This window comes from Hyalella azteca, unplaced genomic scaffold (genome assembly GCF_000764305.2).
Source record: "Hyalella azteca isolate HAZT.00-mixed unplaced genomic scaffold, Hazt_2.0.2 contig15353, whole genome shotgun sequence".
Classification (NCBI taxonomy): Eukaryota; Metazoa; Arthropoda; class Malacostraca; order Amphipoda; family Hyalellidae; genus Hyalella; species Hyalella azteca.
The window spans coordinates 21,281-44,239 of NW_025945209.1; positions in this window are offsets into that span (position 1 = coordinate 21,281).

Sequence of the window (22,959 nt, forward strand, 5' to 3'; positions counted from 1 at the left end):
GCTCTGGCCTTCCATTGCATTTACTTTCTTCCTGGAAAAGCTCTTCTCCCAAGTTATAATGTACAAAATTATGTAGTAAGTATTAGGAATACATATTTAAATGCATTCAAAAAAATCAATCTGATTACGTCATTAATGCATTATGCACCTTCCAGCAACCCAAGTTCAACGAGTCTGTATAATTTTTTAATAGCATTCTTCAGGCATAATGGGGAGTGAAAGAGCTATTCTGGCGCCACCACGCAAATTCACATACAATAAGAATAGTAACTTTGGGAAAGCTTTTACGCAAGCAAAAATTATTTTAATAACTCGGAATTTTCTTCTCAATTACGATATGGATATATTTAGCCATTTCGGTTGTATGTAAACTTTATCAACATAAACTTTTTCAACATATGTTATTCTCGATAATTTCTAAAGACTAAAAATTAGTTTTAGGTTCAAATTATTTTTGGATATTAAATTTACTAGCCAGAATAAACTTGGAAAAAATTCACAAATTAATTCAATTCTCGCAGGCAATATCATCGTTGAGGTATAAATAAATATGAAAGCGTCGAAACAAATGCGTTGCAGAGAAACTGCCTCGCACGATCATCTGCCGCCTGTATATGGGTCTAAATTAAATATGAACATAAAACAAAAGCATTCATTTGAATTTGATGTCATTATCAAACGATGACCTACATATTCAAATAGAAAAATATTTGGGGACGATGAAATTAATTTAGTAGATTCAGTGATTGCAAATGAAAGGAGACCACCTAGATATTCTAAATGAAAAAAAATATTCAGTGCATAAAAAGTCAGGAGACGCTAAAATTAGTTCAAAAAATCGAAGCGGTCCACAGGCTCAAGTCTGGGGCCTATCTCCCGTAGGCATACACTTTCATGGCCTAAAGAACAGGCTTCTTTGCATCAGCTTCCACCTTGGTTTCTGGACGAAGAAAAATGTCGTGACTTGTGCACGGAAGTCCAGAGAATTTCCGCCTCTAGGAGAATTTCCTTAGCAATATAAAGTGAAGTCTGCGATTCGCAAGTTAGACGATTACTTATCTGGAAAAAAATACGAAAAACGCCTTTTTTAAGCATAGAAACGAAACTTCGTTCCTGCTCCGTTAGATAAATAATCAGAATACTGAGAACGAAATAGAAGTTTGATGATGTGAGAGACGTCCGCTTGATTCCAGCAATAATCATGATTGTGGTAATAATACAGTATCGATGAATAGTGATAAAGTATTTAGACAACATTTTAACTCACCGAGAAGGGATATTTTATTGCACTTACTCTCAGAAAGACCAAAAATGAAACGAATGATGTGGCAACATGGATAGGTATTAATGGCGGCAAATATAAACATTTTCTGATTAATTACTAGCCACAACTAGAAGATAACGTATCAATCACCTGGTTAAAGCAATTATATCGGTATACTCGTTAGTAATGAACAATTGGCCACAACACGTAACAAGAAGTAAACATTTATTCATGAAACTTCTAATTTACCATGTTTTCATTTGTGGACGAAAAACGGAAGTAGATTACTTTCTTCATTATTTATTTCGCAATTATTTTAACGCATTCAATTATATTTTCGTTAATGTTTGCTTAAAAAATTTACAAGGATGAAACATTCTAACAGTAATTTGGGGTAAACACTTCCTGCAATGATGAAAATAAATGAATAATTAAATGAAATACAGGATTTTTGAGCATTGAAATACACGATTCATTAAAATATACGAGCAATTCATTAAAATGCACGAACAACTAATTCTATTTCACGAACAATTCATTAAAATACATGATTTGCCTCTACAGGGCATAGGTAAATAATCCAAAATGGCTCTAATTGTTGACCGAGTAAACGTTTATCTCGGGAAGTGCTACGTTCGGATGCTAGTTTGCTTGCATTTCGCTGCTGTGAAAGTAAACAATATTTCATCTATAAGGGAACGGTCGAGCGAAGCGTTGCCCCCATTAAGCTATTTGGTATCTCACGAATTGCGATCGTTATGATACATGTTCGATAGGACACTCTGGCCCATTTATAAGCTGAAATGTCCTTACCCGTTTTAAAAACTGCGCATATTGTCTAGCGCAAATGATGCAAAGTTCTGCGCAAATGATGCCAAGCACATCTGAAAAAAAACTTCATTTCGCTGGCATGTCACGGGAAATGCTGCCGGCTCTGCTTAATCTCAGCAATTACCTTCAACCTGCCGCGTCAACTCGACCAATTTGCCCCTTTATAAAAGGAACGCGCCACATGCTATCCATTTTTCTACCCTAATTTCTACCCCTACCAATTTTCAAATATGAGGGAAAAACTTTAGGTAATTTTGCTAATTTTCACAACAATTATTACCTTAAAGAATGCATTGCGATTTGCTATCAATTTGAGCGATCCGAACCTTGGAACGTTTCATCCAGATATTTAGATATTTAGCGCTTGATTTTATGCCATTTCGTTTGTTCAACGATGTCATTTTAATTATTAATTTCCTATTCAGAATGCATTTCGACGTCACGTTGCAAAAGTTCTGATGAGAATCTCTTGCTCCTGGATTTGTAAACTCGACTTTCATTGGTTCATCCAATTTATTTTCGAATGACTATTTAATTGTAGCTTTCACGAGGGAATTTCGAATCTGTGACGTCATAACCACCCCTTGACCATATGTGACGTCAAGATGACCACCCTTTGTTTTTTCGGCAGTCAAAAATTAGAACTTCAGTCGGAACAATGTGAAGCAGCAACTGACAGTGAGATACAATTGGATGCAAAATAGTTTCAAAAATGGATTTATTATTCTGTCTGTTCTCGGAAAGCGCTAGATACAGAGTTTACTTTCCTCAAATCTTTACCAAAATTAACTATTTGGGCTCTACCGAAATTCCAAGTCTGTGTGACTGGTAACACAACTTTCAAACATTGTAGAACGCCGGGCCATTCATTACACGAGTATATAGTGATAATAATGAAATGAAAATACGAGTGTAAAACTTTGGACCCGTATAAAAAAACAGTACAAAAATCTCGGATGTACTTACGAAAAAAAATTTAAACTGAGAATTGGGGTCAATCTACTCAAAATAATAGAAATTCTAATTAATTAGCTTACAGGCTTCACACAGAACATGTTAAGTCACAATTTCTCCGCAAGAAGAAATGAAATACATATAGAATGTAAAAAACTTCAGTCTGGATTTTTTCTTAAGTTGTTGTTGAATGTTCACAATGTCTAATTGGTAAAACAGAGAACGATTGCAACAAGCTGGAGTTCTTCATCAATCTTAAGAAAATCTGTTTCTTAATCTTAAAAATATAGACAACGTTTAATGGACATCAAGGTTCAGGCAAAATCTACATAGGCCATGTTTTTGACGAGCTCGACCCTATCTGCATAACAGAGCCTCGCACTCCATCATCTTGGAGCAGCTCGCCCTCCAATGTCCACACGAGGGTGGGTCCTGGTGAGAGCATCGTCAACGAAAGGCCTCTGCAGGCGGAGCGTCGCTAACGATTAAAGGCTGCAGGTGGAGGGTCGGTAACGATAAGCAGCTGCAGGTGGAGGGTCAGTAACGATTAGTGGCTGCAGGCGGAAGATCGGTAACGATAAGCGGCTGCAGGCAGAAGGTCTGTAACGATTGGCAGCTGCAGACAGAGGGTCAGTAACGATTGGCGACTGCAGGCGGAGGGTCGGTAATGATTTGCCGCAGCAATCGGAGAGTCGGTAACGATTGGCAGCTGCAGGCGGAGGGTCAGTAACGATTAGTGGCTGCAGGCAGAAGGTCTGTAACGATAAGCGGCTGCAGGCAGAAGGTCTGTAACGATTGGCGGCTGCAGGCAGAGGGTCGGTAACGTTTGGCGGCTGCAGGTGGAGGGTCGGTAACGATAAGCAGCTGCATAACAGTCGGAGGGTAGGTAACGATTAACGGCTGCAGGCGGAGGGTCGGTAACGATCATCAGCGGCTGCAGGCGGAGGGTCGTTAACGATTAGCGGCTGCAGGCGGAGTTTTGGTAACGATAAGCAGCCGCAGGCGAAGGGTCGGTAACGATAAGCAGCTGCAGGCGGAGGGTCGGTAATGATGTAATGGTACAGCCTGCAATTATAAATAATATTTATTTTCAGCGTAAATCGTTAAATTAAAACTTATTGAGATTTTTTAATACTCAATTATTCAGATTATTTTATTCATAGCAAATAAGTTAATTCATAACTATCAGGTTCATATTTTTGTGAAATATGAAGTTTTATAGTTTTCTGCACCTATATGGCGTTGGGGCTCCGACATTTAAAGCTGTTGAAAAAGGTGAGAGAGACGAGAATCAGAGAGAAAAATGAAGAGAGCATCAGTTGTTAGAGGTTGCAAGAGATTCCAGAGTGAGTTATCACACTTTCGTCTAAACGATTACGATCGTATTAAGCCTTGGGAACGTGATCAGTAGGTAGCCAACCAATTTATTTGTATCTACTTAACTCTGCCCATTGTGACTGTGATACTCTGCTCCAAGTTTCTTGCTATCTCTGAACAATGAAACCTTATAGCGTCATCGTGGTGACGTGTCGGTGAACTGGATGAGTGATTTTCTGATTTCGTCGGTGCTGCGCAATATCCTAGCGAAGTAAGATTTTCTGATCACCATTGGATCTGGAACAGTACAACCTCGACCAACAACCTCATTACTATTTGCTGGCTGAACCCATCCACCCAAAATCATCTTCTCTTGTTATTATTTATCTGCCTGGCTATCAATTAAAAATGTTTTAATCACGTGCGCGGGCCAGTTAACAATCTGTACTGCCAAGATATTCTTGGCAGTACCGGACTCTTCAACCAGCGAGACGCAGTACGTGCGTCATATATTGGTACAGCATCCTACGATAGTTGTCCGTGGAGGTTGTAATGATCTGCTGTCAAGCTTGCAGTGTACAATATAAGTTGACGGATTAGTTGACCTGGGGCCATACTTTCAAAACTCGCTAAGTGAACGTAAGCACTTACGCTCTATTTTCTTGTCTATGATTGGTGGATTTGGCTTGAAATGCCGTCAATGATTGGCTGATGAACTTACGATCTCTTAACTTTTTTTTGAAAGTATGGGCCCTGTTCTGAGATGATTCGTGTAAATTAAGAATAACTTGTTATTTTTGCCAAGGTTTTTTTAATTAAAATATCTATTTCAAATTATTTTATTTTTCACATTATATTACCAAACAATTTGCAACGCAATATACAATACACTGACGTTCACGACCTGTTCACATGTTAGTGGTTCCTTGCTTCAGCGATAAGCACATGCAGGTGGAGTAAACACACTCCACCTGCACACTCGCTATAACTGATTATGCAGAAATATGGCCAGCTTGACGCGGTAAAATTTAATGAGATTGTAACGAGGTTAATTAATAGCAGGATTGTCAGTATCGATTTAATCGCGATGGGCTGTTGGGCAGGGCGACAACGAAGCCACAAATCCGAAGCTTCGTTCATACCAAATGACGCCGGCTGCACTATAGTGTGAGAATTATTTTACTTGCTTTGCTCCGACGAACATATAATTTGACCGCTCTAATTTATTTATCACCTAAAAGCCATGAATTTAATTAGAGCAATTCATTGCAATAATCATGATGAACTCAGTTAAATACGTACTAATGCTGAGTGCGGGATTGCATTACAATATTGACCAAAGCAACGATGGAAAGTATTTGTGCCTATTTTTGTTAAAATAAAAATTAATTTCTATGTTCTCAATTACATCTTCTCTTCGCCTCAGCTCGCTCGGGAATTTCTTACAGTGTCATCCTCGTACTGTCCACATAGTGACGTTACCTACGTAAATACTGAAGTTTTTACGTAGCACTATACGCATTTTTTGTAGGGCTGATCTGGGTTAGGATGACCCACACCAGAACAAAAAGCGCATCGCTTTTTTATCAAAGTCTCACTCATTTCTCTGTGTGTAAGGGAAATATTTGACGTCCTATTGAATGTTATATCGTCTCTGCAATTTCAATTCATGGTTGTCGGAACAAAGTATCAGTTCCGACGTGATAAGTTATTGATAAATGCAAGTTTTCTCACGAAACTATTTTTTAATTGATCCTGGCATATTTGTAAAGACTTATTCATTGGTAAAAAAATTGTTTTTCTTTTCAATTTTTAGGGTTCACGTTTTACGATTTTGATAATTCTTTCGAAGTTGAGAAATTTCATTAATGAGCGTGAATGTTTCAGAAAACCAATTCGCACATCTCCTATGAAACTTTAATGAAGTTAAATAAAACTAAAAAATATAACTTGACTAAAAATGTAAATTCGCCAGTAAATCATCACAAATTTATTAATTCATGATAGCTTATGATGGGCTGGCTCATCAATAAACGAGAGCCTGAGAGTTGGTGGGAAATTCGATCTCTTTTGTATTACCGTGTCAAGGAAATCATTTTTTTAGGGAAGAACGTCTGAAAGGCGACAAAGTTAATATATGGCGTCAGTGTAAACGGATGACACAGAAAGACCTGTGAAATAAACTGCAAAATATCCTGCGTTCTAAACCACTCAGATTAATTTCTGATTCTTTGAAAGCTATGATCGTGAAGCATTGCAATTTCAGTGTACATGAGACATTTTTTATTCCAAAAAAGTGCGAAATTTGACCATTTTTATGTTTTTCCCACGTTGTTCATTTTGTCATAATTAATTTATAAATTACTAGTCTGCGTTATTTACTGCGTAGGTTAGTTTTACACAATCATGACTCCTAATTTACTATAGACACTCCTGAGAAAGTTTTTTTCAATTTTTAGTCCACGGAATTATTCTCCGTCTTTAAGCGCTTACCCCCATAAGTCCCGCGGGTAAGCGCTATGTGGCTATCGAAAACATGACTCTAGAATATATTGTACGATAGTCGGTAAAAGTTTGATTTGAAATTTGAATGTGAGTCTTTAATTCGAGTCTAAATATGCTTTAACTCTTGGTCTTTGCATCGCAAAAAGCCCCTGCCATGCCTTGTTCCCTGTGAGCGCCTCCACCCAGCACTCAAGTTGCAGCAATTGACTTTAGTGGCTTGGATCTAAACAGGCCAAAGTTAATGCATTCATTTAAACTTTGTCCGAATATTCAGAGCTGTAGGGGAAAGTCACTCAATTAGCTAATGTTGTTGCGGAGCTTCAGCGCCGCTCGCCACGTCTCGGGCCGCCGCGAGAACACGCTTGTAATATGGTAATATTGAGTTCCTTTTAATTATGAATATAAAATGCAGTCGTCGGCCAAGAGTAAGTTATGATATCGATTTCACTGCATCTGTCGTGTATAATTAATCAAAATACTAGTCTAATCAAACGGAAACATTCACAATTTAATGAGTGCAAATTGTTAAAATGTTAGGAAAGCAATTACGCACGAATTACAATGTCTGTTTTTCAAACAAATATTTTGTTGTATCAATCATACCTCCTAATTATCCAATAGGCTGGGCAATATACTCGTAATAATAATAATTATAAAACTCGAATTTATTTGATCAGCCAATTAGAATAGAAAATTCTGGTAATTAGAATTATAATCTCTGAGAATATTCTGCAAATTTAAAATTTTTTGACTCTGAATGAAACAAATTGCGTTACAGTTTCATATTTAGTGCTCGACAATTTCTGTTTAATTTGTTTACTTTGTAACCGCAGCATTTCTTGACATTAATATATTGAGGAGGTAAATAGCCGTGAGCGGGCCATTAGGCCGCTGCTGGGTATAAAGAAGCTGCGAGGTCGGTTATCAAGGCTGGCTTCAAATTGTCGCATGCTAATGAACTAAATTATAGATAAGAACCTGAACACAACTTGCTGCTGTTTAATTGAGAACAAAATATTGCACAACGGGAATTAGTTCAGCGGCCGTAATTTTGAACCTGGTTTTGGTTCGCTGAAAATGCCAGGGACCGCAAGTTCTTGATGATCACGATTTCTTAGCGGAAATTATGATGCTTAAAGTTCATGACCTTAGTGATCACAAGGATTACTGCGATAAAGAGAATATTTGGAAAAAATTCCTGCACAATTAAATATTTTACTTAAAAAATTCTGTAGCCACTAGAATCAAATTAACGGTTGCACTGTGGTTGAAACCAAACAAATTAAACAAAAAATTATTATTATCTAACTCATTTTAATGTTAACTCCATCAAACGATTAGCTAATGAACTCGTTAAAACTATGATTATCACATTAATAGTTTAATCCCTGGTAAGCCTCAAGTGTTTTCACTGACTCGTAATAAACTAGTGCTGTATCTCGGACGGATTTGATACCTAATTGACATCTCGTATCTTTCGCAGCTTGTAAGAAGTTTTTTGTCTGTTGTACGCCTGGCACAACACAAATATAAGGGCTGTTTGGGCGCGCATTCAGGATATACTTATCGTGTCGGGATATAGTCTAGACCTGACAAATATTTTTAATTGGAAAATAGTGAAGCATTGTAAATTGAGAGGAAAGTTATAGATCACAAAATTAATGCTTGTTTTTTTTTATTGGCATGCATAAATTTAAATCAAAGTATGCAAAATAAACTTGTTTACTTACAACGAAAGAGATCCAAACGGAAGTTCTATGTTTCAGCTAGAATGGGTATAGGAAGGAGTCATTCTTTATTAAAATAGCGTGCATTAGCTTCATTAATACGGGTATTAACCGACTTCGTGATAACGAGATTATTAAATCGCAGAGATTATCGCTCCATGCAGTGCAAAGCATGGCTTCGCTCCTCGTATCCTCAATAGTGTAGACCAACACTAGACTTTATGCTGCACTGGGATAAATTGTTGGTGCGGCCATCTTATGCTGAAACAACGTTTCAACATTAAACGAGTTTTATATTAATTTATATCGTATTATCAACATCGTTTCAACGCGCGATGTGTTCCTGCGCGGCCACGGTATAGAGTTGACCTTCACTTGCTTTCAACCGAGAGCAGAAACGGCTAAAATACGGCCGAGTGCATGATAACTTTTATTCCACTTTTCAAAATTCTTAAACTAATAAATTGCAAGCCTGTATGAAGGTTTAAATTTATGTGCTACTAATTCTGATCATATTTTTCCTTCAAATTCACGTTTTTGATTAGTGAGGAAGACATCCCCATAAAAATCATGTGATTATTGGGCTCTCTGAACTCCTTCTGAACACGAATTGACTTCAAATTTATCCCAGTTTGCCAGCGTTTATTTCCTCTTATCAAGATAATAGTTCCGGTTATTCCCTTATTTTTGTAGATGGGCGTCATAGAAGTTACTACATAACTCCTAGGTGAACTAAGGTTGGATCAGAATTATATATTTCACAAAAAACCCTCCGTTTTCGTCAGATAGAAAAGCGCTCCAGCATCATGCCTGTTTTTCGTTCCCTGACGCGCTATCAATCTTTGTGAAGTCGGCGCTCAGCTGCTGTAATTTAAAGTCTCGCACAGCTTAAACACTTCCCTGCTGATATAAGGTGCATATGCCTGCCTTATTTCTGCATCCATTAAATGGGACCATAAATTCCAGGTCTGCCTAGAGCAACGAACATCTGCATGCCGGAACATGATGAACTCGAGCTCCGGGATGCCAACTCTAACGCATCCCAACGGACATCTGACGTTGAAATAACGTTCATTGAACGTTGTTTCTGAGAAATCAACTCGTAATAACCGTTGTTTCAACGTTAATTGCCGGTAGGATTGAGCTTGACAGGACTTGCAGAATGACTCCTTGTCGTATGTTGGATACCGAGTGCTCATGACAAGAATGTCGAATTTAAACAAAATAATAAAAAGCTACATGCGTACCTCAGTTTACGGTTCAAGTTTTCGAAGGTATATAGAAATCTTCGCTTGTGTTAAGAAGTGAAAAATGTCCCCACATAATATATATGAGATGATACTGGCTATGAAATTATATTCAAAATTTCATTGCGTGTTTGATAAATTGAATTCATCATTTATATGTAAGACTTTCATATTGTAGAATTATAGTGTACATTAATACATTTCAATAAATATATCAGATTTTCATATGTTCTGCCATGCATAAAAACACATGGATATATATCCAACTTGAAAGACATAGCCCAAGTGTATACATTTTCACCGATGAGGTCACTAGCAAGATCGTTTCATGCGATGAAAATTTTTTCGAAAGCATGAAAAATTATTAAGATCACTTGATCGCTTTAAACATCAAATTTACCCAGAATTTAAAAGCAAAAGAACATGACACAAAAATTCACAATATCTATACGGAAGAAAACTTTTCTGAGTCCAGCTCCATCATCAGTTCGAAATCTCAGAATACAAGTACAATCTATAAGCAAAACACAAACACACCTCGGCTTTCGTATGTGTTCTACTTTCCATGCTATGCGTTCTGAATTTGAATTTGTTCGCAACACTTTTAATAAATGAGTTTCCTTCGCAACTCCACTCAAATTAAACAATTTGAGTGGAGCATTATACTAAAATTATTTCGAAATGTGGGACAACAGGAACGTTGTTTATCGTTTACTTCCTTACCTTGGCCCCGCATTTCAGACTGTGTTGAAGTAATTGAAAGTTTCATTCACTAAATACCTTGCGAATGTTAATCTAATGTATTGTTGGAGAATAATTCAGAAATCAGCTCGTTCTTCATGTACAAATATACTTTATCTGTTCTTATAAGATCATTTTTAATTTATAAACACAGTTGTGTCCATAAGCGTACACCGGAGAGACGCCATCGCAATTTTTATAGTAGACTGACGGAGCACAAAGGAAGGAGATATTGAAGCGGAAACCTGCTTCTACATCCGCCTCATTTAGCTGTACGCGTTTAAGCTGAGTATGTCAACGTTCCAATATTCGATAATGATTTTTTAATATTAGTTGCTGCAAATGTTGTTCCTGACTCACGAATTTCAGAATCCCTGTGTATTTTCTAAAAGAAACCTCTTAAAATGCCATTTGAACTTCCCATCATCTTTAAATTTTACATAGACAATAGAAAGAACTGTCTTATTTCATTTTGATTTTTTTTATTTTCAAATTAGGTTTCAATACTTACAATGTAAATTTGAGTTTACTATTTGATTGTACTTGTGTTCTATATTTTTTAACTTACAAAGGAACTGGACCCCGTAAATGACTCCTTCTGTAAAAATATGATGAGGTTTGTGTAATATTTTTTGCTTTTAAATTCTTGATGGATACACTAGTTCTGCAATTGCTACTGACTTCCGTTTCTAACATTTATAGACCAACTAATGGCAGATGGACTCAAGACATCTGAATTATTTTCAAAAATTCCCTGCAGAACCGGGCTGCGAGCCCCTTTACTAAGTCCGGCCTTTCAATAAATTAATGACAGGCTGTCGGATGCCGACTACAAACAGTGTAGGCTATACGTTGTTCATAATTTAGTTAACCTACATGTTGTAGTCTGTTTAATAGTAATGGCTCTCGCTTATCATTCTTAATAGTGGAAATTGATCTTTTATAATATTACTATTTTCACAGCAATATTGTTGGTGAGAAGAGAGTGAAGTGTATAGTAATGTGGCGGGTATAACGTCACAAGAGATAAGTTGATAACGTCACGCCTTATAACGAGGCCTGATACGGCCGGTGTTATCGATTCCTGTATCAGGAACATCCCTTGAACCTCCTTATATCTATCTGTATTATTCTACTAAAATCTAAGCTTATATTTATTTGCCAAATTTTGAATCTATCGTTGCAATCTCATTCGCGACGCACGCTCATAACTTCCAGGTTTCAAAATTAATTATATCATAATCAAACCGAATATGATTGACAATGTTTGTGTTGGTAGGAGTTCTTTCCTTTGAATTGAAAGCTTTAGTAGCACAAGATATAATTTTCCGTTCTAGTCGATACCATCAAGATTTATTAGTTATACTCAAAAGTCTAGACTACCTGTGTTATGTGAATGGCATGCTTTTCTCTTTGTCCAATGTCATCGCAATCAAATGTTTGAAACGAACGACAGCGAAACCTGAGCCAAGAATATTTTAATATTTTAATTGATACGTTTCCTCTCTGCTTGATTTTCCATGATCGCTTGGCCTCCAGTCTTTGAGACGCGCGTTCTCTATCTGTTACTGAAAAATTTTCCGTTGAATGGTGACATTGCAATTAGAGAGATCAAACTTGAAAGGACCACCAATGCTTTGAAGATTCAACATTCGGATAACTCATACCAAAGAGGTAACTCGGACGAGTTCAACTCTCGTCTTCTTGAGGCTGGTGAAGCTGAAGCGCGTCACGCAGTGTTTATCTCGCAAAAATAATCAAATGGAAATGTCTCATCAAGGAACACTTGATATTTCTCGATTTTGGTGTCTGATAGAGACTCTCAAATAGAATTTCAGGGGAGCGCTTTCTCCAAAATTAAATCCAATTGATTGACTTTTGATAATGTTTGCATCATTTCCGACCCTCTGCACTTCCATAATCTCGAGAGATATTTGAGTACATTTAGTCTGTCTGCTATACGGGTGGCAAATCTCTTTTTTTTCGAAGATTAAGGCGATAATTTTAACGCTATTGTTTTTTCTTTCCACATATTTCTAATCGATGACATTTCAGAAGTCCTTATCAATTAGTCAATCAATGAAACTTTTTATACACCATAATCCAACTCATTTCCACCGTAATCCGCCTACTAATACAACCTTAATCCACCACCCATTAGGAATGTAATCAACCTCCGGCCAATAAGCACATAAATTCACCTCTCATTATCTTCATAATCCCCTTACCATAAGCCCCGTAATCTACTTCCCATTATCGCTGTATTCTACTTCCCATTAGCACCGTATTCTATTTCCCATTAGCACCGTATTCTATTTCCCATTAACACCGTATTCTACTTCCCATTAGCTCCGTATTCTTTTTCTCATCAGCGCCGTATTTTACTTCCCATTGCACCGTATTCTATTCCCATCAGCACCGTATTCTACTTCCCATCAGCACCGTATTCTACTTCCACATTAGCACCGTATTCTACTTCCCATCAGCACCGTATTCTCCTTCCCATTAGCACCGTATTCCGCCTTTAATTAGCACATACCAGCACACATGTAACACATGCATGAAGTACACTACAACAACCAGACGCTCGCTCCCATATCTGCCACCAAATGCAAGCTATAAGCACGCCTGTGCAGATGAAACACGTCGCGAGCAGCCGTTGTTACGTGTAATATACAAGGAAATTAATTCTCACAGCGAACAGGCATGGAAACCCAAGCCTTGGTTTTATTCATGCAATCACGGTTATGAGCGCTTACCTGCACACGCTTGAGTTATGAAATGAGAGCAGCTGTCTCTCCTCTGGCAGGATAAGAGTCCTGATATATGATTGTGGCTTATATCCTTTATCTGACGAGGCGGTTATTGCCATGTAAGATGTCGGTAGATGTGACTTGCCTCATGGTTCATCCAATGAATACCAGGTTATCTATTTCGTATTTCTGAACGTTTCTTGCTTTGTTGTTTGTGTTTTCGAAGCTTGGCGTTTTATTTATGTAGGAGATATTTGGACGAGTATTCAAGATAATTACTGGGTCCGAATATTACTTAGACCTGAAATTTTACTCTGGTTGTAGAATCATGAGGTATTAAGAATAACAGGGAAGAGGGTTGGTATGAAAATCCAATTTTGCGTTCAATGAAGTAGATTCTACTGATAAACTAAAACAAAAAATTCAAATTTTCTCCAAACATCAAAACTGTTGTTAAATGGTGATTCAACTTTATGTGTAGGTTTGAACGGGACTCAGTTTTATAAATATTAACCCAGTTTTTTGAAATGGCAAAAGGACTTGGCATTACGGAAAGCTCTATTCTCAGATAATATCTGCTTTTTCGTGCCGGGTTTAGCAGACAATAATACCATACCTATTGACGTATACATCAGACATGCGTGTAATATTTAGTGAGAGGCATGTTATATAAGTATAGTCGATGAACGCATGATAAATGCGTATGAATGCGATGCATGAATGATTGATGAATGCGCTATGATTGGGGCCGAAGTATCTCACTTATGAGCATAAATGATACCCGCCGACAAAACAATACTACATTTTTTTTCTACCACAAGTCTTCATCTAACCTTGATAAGATTTATTATGTATTCGTAGAAGTATGTATATTGTTGTGTTTAAAGCCTGACGCCTTAAATATGCAGGAGCCGATCAAGTGCGTATCTAAGATACCTATCGTATTATTAGGTGAGAATAAAATTCTTTTATGTTTGTGCTGGGCTGGTGAGGCAGTGAAAAATGTAGGGGAGAATTACACTCAAAAATAGAAATGCGAGTTTTAATTGGGCGAGTTTACATTTTATTCGTGAATACAAAAGTCAAGTTTGATTTGAATTTGAAAAACAGGACTTTAAATGGGAGTTCTGCGCTTAATGTGAGTGTGGACCGGGTGGTCTTTAATGAACGTACTTTCATTTCAAAATTATTAACTGAATTTGAGCTAACGAAGTTCGGTATGAAGGGGTGCGGAATGATTATTTGGGATGACGGGATTCTAGAAAACGTTGTACAGAATAATAGGATTCGGAATGATTTTGTTATCACGTTACTGGAATATTTTATCCCGAACAATACAATTTTATATGATATTCATTACTAAAATGGGCACAAATCAAGTTATTTTATTGTTTTGATTGTAGATTTGCAAACATAATTTTCGGCCTAGGGCGTTTATTTCCATTAGATTTTCTATTTCAAAACCGATTAGTTTCATTTGGTGACTACTGACTAGTTTCATGGCATTATCAGTTACATTAAGTGATAAGTTTCTACAGGTGATCAGCTTCGTTAATTTATTAGTTTTACTAAATATCAATATAACATAACACAAAAATATCAGCATATATTTAGTGGATTTATGAGGACTTAGACATTTAGTTTTGTCGAAGTTTCCTTGTCTTGGTTTTTGTCTCTTTCATTTCTCCTCAGTGAATGAGGAATGTTAATGCGAACTGAGATGTACAAACGATTGCATTAACATATGTAACGGTAAAATCAGTTAAGTTAATTCATTGGCATATGATTAACACTGTTTTATTGAGATTAAAACTGTTTTTTCTTGAATAATTATCACAACCGAACAGCTGATATGTTCAGTTTACGAGATATGTGAATCAATTCGAGTCTTTCATCACCGTATTTTATTGTTGAAAAACGTTGAATTAGTCGCCGCTAATGATGCATATTAACGTATAGTACCACTTATCATCCTGTGATGAATCTAACGATTATTTATAAATAAATTAATAACTTTTCTGTAAGTTTCCAAGCACAACTAATATCACCGTTTTTTCGTCGTTCTATCCATGGGTATGTCCGTGTAGTTGACATCTGCCAAACAAATTAAAGAAATTCCCACCCGATGTGTCGCAGTCGATGCCGATCTGCCTTATACGGTGAGTACCGAGCATGATTGTAACCTCCGTTTTGCTGAGTCATCGGCATCATTATTATTTTTCTGGGCTTCAAATCGTCTCTTTGAAGCGTCGTGAATCTCTATAGAAGAGCCTCTTCGTAGCAGGCGAATAAAGCCTTTTCAAGCTGCTGTCATTCCCCTGTATTCTCGAGCGCTCACAGACAATTGATATGCACGACGCGCCTGCCACTGCATTGCTTCAGATCGGCGAGGGGCGACTAAAGCAATACTCTGAAGACCTACACTGAAACAAATAGTTGGGTCAATTTCCAAATACCGATGCACTTTTTGCCTTGTGTGAGTCATCGTAACTCAGTTTGGCTCGCAAAATGGCGTATCAGTTGTAGATCCACCATTTCTGCTCCTGTTAACAGTAAGAAAATGTGTCACTATTTGGACAATAAGACACATTCATTTTCCTGAAGGTAGCGAGAGTTTTTGAATTGCGGGTCTGAAATACTAGTCGCACTTTGTATTAATTGAAAGTCCTGCGCGTTAAGACCTATTGAGTTTTTTTGTTAAATTAATTGTTGATGGAACGAGATACAAAAATCCAAAGCGTTCATGTTTTTTCTGCAATTATTTCATTTCACTTTCAAAACTCTATACACGAAGACACAAAGATGAACGAAGTTTTTTTGTTCTTCTCTCACAAATGAGTTCGTTTATTTTCTCAAGCTTTGTTTTCATGTGAATTTCTGAGGAGTGAGAGTAGAAATGATAGAAGCAATACGTATAATGTCAAATGTGTGTTTTCCTGGAGATAAATACTATTTATCTTTAATACACCAGAGACTTTCTTATGTTATAATGGTTATGCATTAATATATTTAAGATTTGAGGCTTCCTATATGAGTGGTCCCGGTGCGGCACACACAAAGGTGATTTTTTGCGACAATAAATTTCCTTCTGCAATCTCCAGAGAAAAAGTAGTGATAAGCAAATTCAAATTATGAATTTACGTTTACAAATTCGCTTGAATGCAAACTGCTAATTGTATTTAATACAACTGAAATGATTTTATTCACAATTCATATCCTATAACATAATCAAAACATGTGAACCAATTATAACAAAGTACTTTAACTGCTCGAGATAGATAGACATATAGGTAAAATACAATGCCTACACTGATAAGACCCTATACTGACTAGGCTTCATGCCCCTACACTGACCAGGCTTCACGCCCCTACACTGACCAGGCTTCATGCCAATACGGTGAGTACCGAGCATGATTGTAACCTCTTTCTTGCTGAGTCATCAGCACCATTATTATTTTTCTGGGCTTCAAATCGTCTCTTTGAAGCGGCGTGAATCTCTATAGAAGAGCCTCTTCGTAGCAGGCGAATAAAGCCTTTTCAAGCTGCTGTCATTCCCCTGTAGTCTAGAGCGCTCACAGACAATTGATATGCACGACGCGTCTGCCACTGCATTGCTTCAGATCGGCGAGGGGCGACTAAAGCAGTACTCTGCTGACCTACACTGAGACAAATAATTGGGTCACTTTTCAAATGCCGATGCACTTTTTGCCTTGTACGTGTGAGTCATCGTAACTCAGTTTGACTCGCAAAATGGCGTATCAGTTGTAGCTCCACCATTTCTGCTCGTGTTAATAGTAAGAAAATGTGTCACTATTTGGACAATAAGACACATTCATTTTCCTGAAGGTAGCGAGAGTTTTTGAATTGCGGGTCTGAAATACAAGTCGCACTTTGTATTAATTGAAAGTCCTGCGCGTTAAGACCTATTGAGTTTTTTTGTTAAATTAATTGTTGATGGAACGAGATACAGGAATCCAGAGCTTGCATGTTTTTTCTGGATTTATTTCATTTCACTTTCCAAACTCTGTACACAAAGACACAAATAAGTACGAAGTATTTTTGTTTTTCTCTCACAACTCAGTTTGTTTATTTTCTCAAGCGTTGTTTTCATGTGAATTTCTGAGAAGTGAGAGTAGAAATGATAGAAGCAATACGTATAATGTCAAATGTGTGTTTTCCTGGAGATAAATACTATTTATCTATACACCAGAGACTTTCTTATTTTATTATGTTTACGCATCAATATATTAAAGATTTGAGGCTTCCTATATGAGGGGTCTCAGTGCGGCACACACGAAGGTGATTTTTTTTGCGACAATAAATTTCCTTCTGCAATCTCCAGAGTAAAAGTAGTGATAAGCAAATTTAAATTATGAATTTACGTTTACAAATTCGCTTGAATGCAAACTGCTAATTGTATTTAATACAACTGAAATGATTTTATTCACAATTCGCATCCTATATCATAATAAAAACATGTGAACCAATTCTAACAAAGTAGTTTAACTGCTCGAGATAGACAGACATATAGGTAAAATATAATGCCTACACTGATAAGACCCTACACTGACCAGGCTTCACTCCAATACACTGACCAGGCTTCACTCCAATACACTGACCAGACTTCACTCCAATACACCGACCAGGCTTCACGCCCCTACACTGACCAGGCTTCATGCCCCTACACTGACCAGGCTTCATGCCCCTACACTGACCAGGCTTCATGCCCCTACACTGACCAGGCCTCACTCCAATACCCTGACCAGTTTTCATGTTCCCTTACACCCCCTACACTGACAAGACTTCAGCGTACTATCAGCTGAGACATACTGTATATACTTGTTGCGCTCGAATAGTCGGTGCCTTGGATGCGGTTCTGTTGGAGGTCCGCTTGATCATTGAAGCGGTCGACTCGAATCGCCGTCGCTTCCTTAAACTGAAATTGATTATTTCTAATGTATCGTGCTACAATTTCTTATTTATTGCTATTATGATCGCCACATGTTAACTGCGGTGACGTGTGCGCCACGACATCGCATTTTCGTAAGTCTGCATATTTGCTTACTAGCATATTTAAGGCCCAGATTGAAAGCCGAGAGGCTTCGAACAGGCTCGGCTCTTCCCTAAGCGTTTCTTCACTAATTAGGATAGACTTTACTCCACTCGCAAATGAGATGGCGATATGGATTTTTCCATACTTACCCAGCTATTTATTTATAAGCGTCGACCAGTAATAAAAAATATGTAAACTTTGTATTAAAAGAGTTTTAATGAGAGGAAATTTCAAGAAACTTTGAATATTATTGTTCATCATGTCTGCGACTTTTACACTTTTTTCGAGATATAAACGGGTTGTAATTTTTATTGTCAATTGAATGGTATATTCGGCATTCCTTGATCAGCTTCATTGTTATAGATATTTTCTACCAAAAAAATATTTATGATCGAGTCTGCTGATACGCGGAGGGAAAATCCCGCATACTAGCTGCTCAAATGGAGACGTTGTGCAATGTTTGAGGGGAAAGAGACGTCGTAAATTACTCAACTGTCAGTTCACAACGGGTGGCATGGTAAAGGCGAGTTCAATGAGGGGCGAAGAATAATATGTGGCCAGTGGTCGGCCTATCCAATTAGTTATAGCCGACCGTTGGCCATTCCTCGGCCACCTGAAAGCGACCAGTTACTGCAAAGAAGGGTCTGGCTAGGATATCATATTACAAAGAGTACAAGCTCGAGGGTAGCGACTGGCCGAGCTTTGGGCAGATCAAGGATTTTACACGATGGTCGCGAAAACCTCCCTCTCAGACTTCGCTGCATTTTGACTACAAACCTTAAGCTCTTTCTATCAAATTACAATTATTGTCTCTCTGACATCCAGCGACTCTATAGCGACCTTCACCAGCAACATCACCTGTATATATGAAGTCGAAACTCCAAGGGTTTTCGGCATATAATTAAAAAAATTCAAGTTAACATCGTTTTTTTCTCGCAGATGCCTCGCGCTAACATAAGTTCGATTAGAGAAATGATTGAGCCTTTGTCCATGTATCGATGCACATTTTGCCATGTATCGTTCACTCTGATCCTGTTTGCCCTTGTTAAAAAGGTGTATCATTGATAAGTGCTGGAAGTGTGTCGCTATTTGAAAACATGACCCACTCATTTACTTGAATGTAGCTGCAGCGCCGGCCTGACACTGTACATCATTTACGACACCAAGTCGAGTAGAAGCAAAGAGAGCCCAATTATCAGCCTATATATTGATGCTACTGCCCGCCAGGACCTTCGAGAGTCGCTTTTATTAGCGTCGAGTAACGGCCTCTCAAAAAAAAAAACTCATAGACCGGCCTCCGAGAAACACCAAAACTTGCCTCGCATAAAAAATTATCCCTTGCATCACCTCCACGGCTGCCCTTAGTTCAACAGAGCTTCGGTGCCGTTAATAATTCAGAAGATTTTTCCTGTTTATTCGAGCAACAAGTGATATTCCGTTCATTGTTTTTGTGTGGCGATAGGTTTTAATATGAAAAAATTCGCAGAATTATATCACTGATTTTTAATCAATATTCCTCTAAATTCAACAAAAAGGGACACTTGCACAAAAATAACAATCAAGCGGTGAAGGTGAAGTAAGAAAACGCACCTCTTCTTCACAAGATTTGATGTGCGAAATGCACCACTACTTGTAGAAGTCAAACCCAATCTCGAGGCCATAATCATGTTACGTGTAGACCCGAGTCGAGACCAGCAGTCGAGACAAGAAGCTGTGCCAGTTTTTAACGCACGCAGCCGAGACGCCGTGTCATTCAAGGACTCATTTTCCACCGTTTATGTATAGCCGAACTCGGCTACACAACTTCGAATTATTCAAAAGTACTCAAAGTAAACCCAACCCCTATACCAAGCAAGCTGCTGTTGAAATCTTCCACGCTCGCAATTCCATGGAGGTGATAAAATAAAACCGTTGTTTCTTTTAATACGGCCATCACTCGTCACTCTACTGTCTCTTTTAATATGGTTTGCTCACATCACTTTATTGTATTGTCCCTTTTAACAAATCTTCCACATATTACATTATTATTTTATTATCTCGTTTAATAGTCTTTCACCTATCACATTATTGTCTCTTTCACTACGTCATTCACTTATCTCATTTAATCTGCCTGTGCTCATCTCTTTATCATCACTCTTAATCCGACGACCATGGGCTGCCTCAGACATGACGCCAGGCCATCTCTGTCCTGTTCTTCTCAGCGCTGAACTTTTTTTATTCAATTTTGTGCAAGGGTCTTAAGATTCTTTAATGATAATAAAGCAAGTTGGATTAATACTCCTGCACGATCTTTGGACTGCAAAGTTGTACGATAAACTTGCTTTGATTACTGAACAATTGAAGTAACGTGTATATTAAAAGATCAATTACAATCAAAAATAATATGTGCATTTCATTAAATAGTAAGTTCTTCTTTGGGTATTTAAAAAATCTGTTATCACTGTTGTAACACTCAATGCAATCTGCATTAACTTTAACAAAAGTAAGAAATTTTAATAATCATCGTCACTGTTGTAACACTCAATGCAATCTGCATTAACTTTAACTAAAGTAAGAAATTTTAATAATCATCGGCAACATGGAGTCGTTTGGTAAGGAAGCGTATGAACATATTTTAATTTATACAGGTGCTCTTTCCCATTAAGAGAGAATTATTTGTTTCAATTCTAATTCATTTTTATAACCAAGTCATTGAAGTAAATACCAGGCACTCAAATTGTTACGTATATATATTCGTTTGGCGAAGGATTTGAATACACGATTTTTCGTTCAGTTGTCTTTATAAATCGGTTTCTGTAAACAAACAATATACAAAGGTAAAAATGGTTACATAAAATTAGTATTGCACATAAAGGTATAATCGAGAAGTAAAATCATTTATTTCGAACATATAACACGATAAAAGTCAAATATACACGTTACACGAATCTTAAAAATTAAAACACACGTACCAAACATTTCCTTCTTTACAGTCTAGAGCCAACACCGCAACTGAAAGTCTAGATGTCTTTAAAACCGAACTAAAGTAAAATGTCAGTGATACGCATGCATCAGGCGTACGAAATACACAAGAGAAGTGAATTTGAGAACCAGGAATTCAACACAAATAATGAGCATTTGAAATGTATGGCTTTTATAAAAAATTTCATATCTCTGTAGATTCATCTCGACATTCTATAGAAGAAAGTTGAAGGTTGTGTGATCAACAAGCACGAGACTATAGGTATAGCGATGCTAGGTATAGCGATGCAGCGGCCTAAATACACGTATAGCGGTCTGATTTTTCATGGAGGTCTAAGTACACGTAGCGTCCTAGGCACACGTAACTGCTTTAGTACACGTAGCGTCCTAAGTACAAGTAGCCGCCTAAGTGCACGTAACGGCCGATTTCTCGACTGTAATTGGTGGATTTAAGTAGAAAGAAGATGGATTAAGTAAGCAGACAATCACATTAGTGATTGTCTGACGGAGTTACGAACTCAGAACTATTGTTGATAGTACGGCTTGTGAAGCTATACCTCGTTCGGCGTCTAGTTGCGGTAAATGCGTCGGCCATCACGTTTTCAAAGTGGTGATACAGCAACAAAAAGCAATATTAATCCGAAATTTTAATTCAGCATTTGTTGGGTGTATTAAAATATGAAATCAAAATGTAAAATAACATTTAATGAGATATTTTGTCGATCCCACAGCGATCTACAAAAATTTCCAACTCGCTAACACAATAAAAATAGGAATTGGTATGCACTGCGGGGGGATTTTTCACTTATATAAAAGATGCTGTGATGGCAACCAAAATTGTAATGAAAATAATAATTTGTTAAACCATCTGATAGAAATAAGTAGCTCATTCATTGCTAGCGCGGAACTAGCTAGCATATTAATACATTAGCGCCGGCAGGCTAGTTTGAGCCGTTGTAGTGAGACTGGGCTTAATTACATGGCACTTAATTTAATTCCATGCATAATGACTTATTAATTGTGACGGTAGACTAAACAGGGAACAATTTCATTGGGGTTAATTGCAGTGCTAACATATCGTGACGTGTTCCTTCACATTTATCTTACTCTTCAACACGTTTGAGTTGTGAATAAAATTTTAAACTGTTACGTTTTGTACCTGAATATGATAAACAAAGCTGCTAAAATTGCTTGGTAGTTTATCGCCAAAAATTTCAATTGTTCGGATTGAAGATTTTTTACAAATTTTATAAATGTTTACTTGATCAATACTATCAATAGAATTTGTTCGGTTTCAGGCTCATCGTTGTCTTTACTTTTAATGCGGGTGAATAAAATTACAATGAATTATTTAGACATGAGTTATCTTCAAATTTTGCTATTCTGAGGCCTATTGTTCAAACGATGACTTGATTACATATTTTCTAGGTTAAGGAATTTTTCCAATAATATTTTATAGAGCTCACGTCTGTTCTATCGAGTCTCGGACTAAACTAAAAAATTCTATGAAGATTGCCGATAGCTTCTGTAGACTTGCGGAACTATTCACATTCCAGCAGCCTAAGACTTTCATCCGCTTAGATGCAAGAAAATCGGGTCCCAGTTT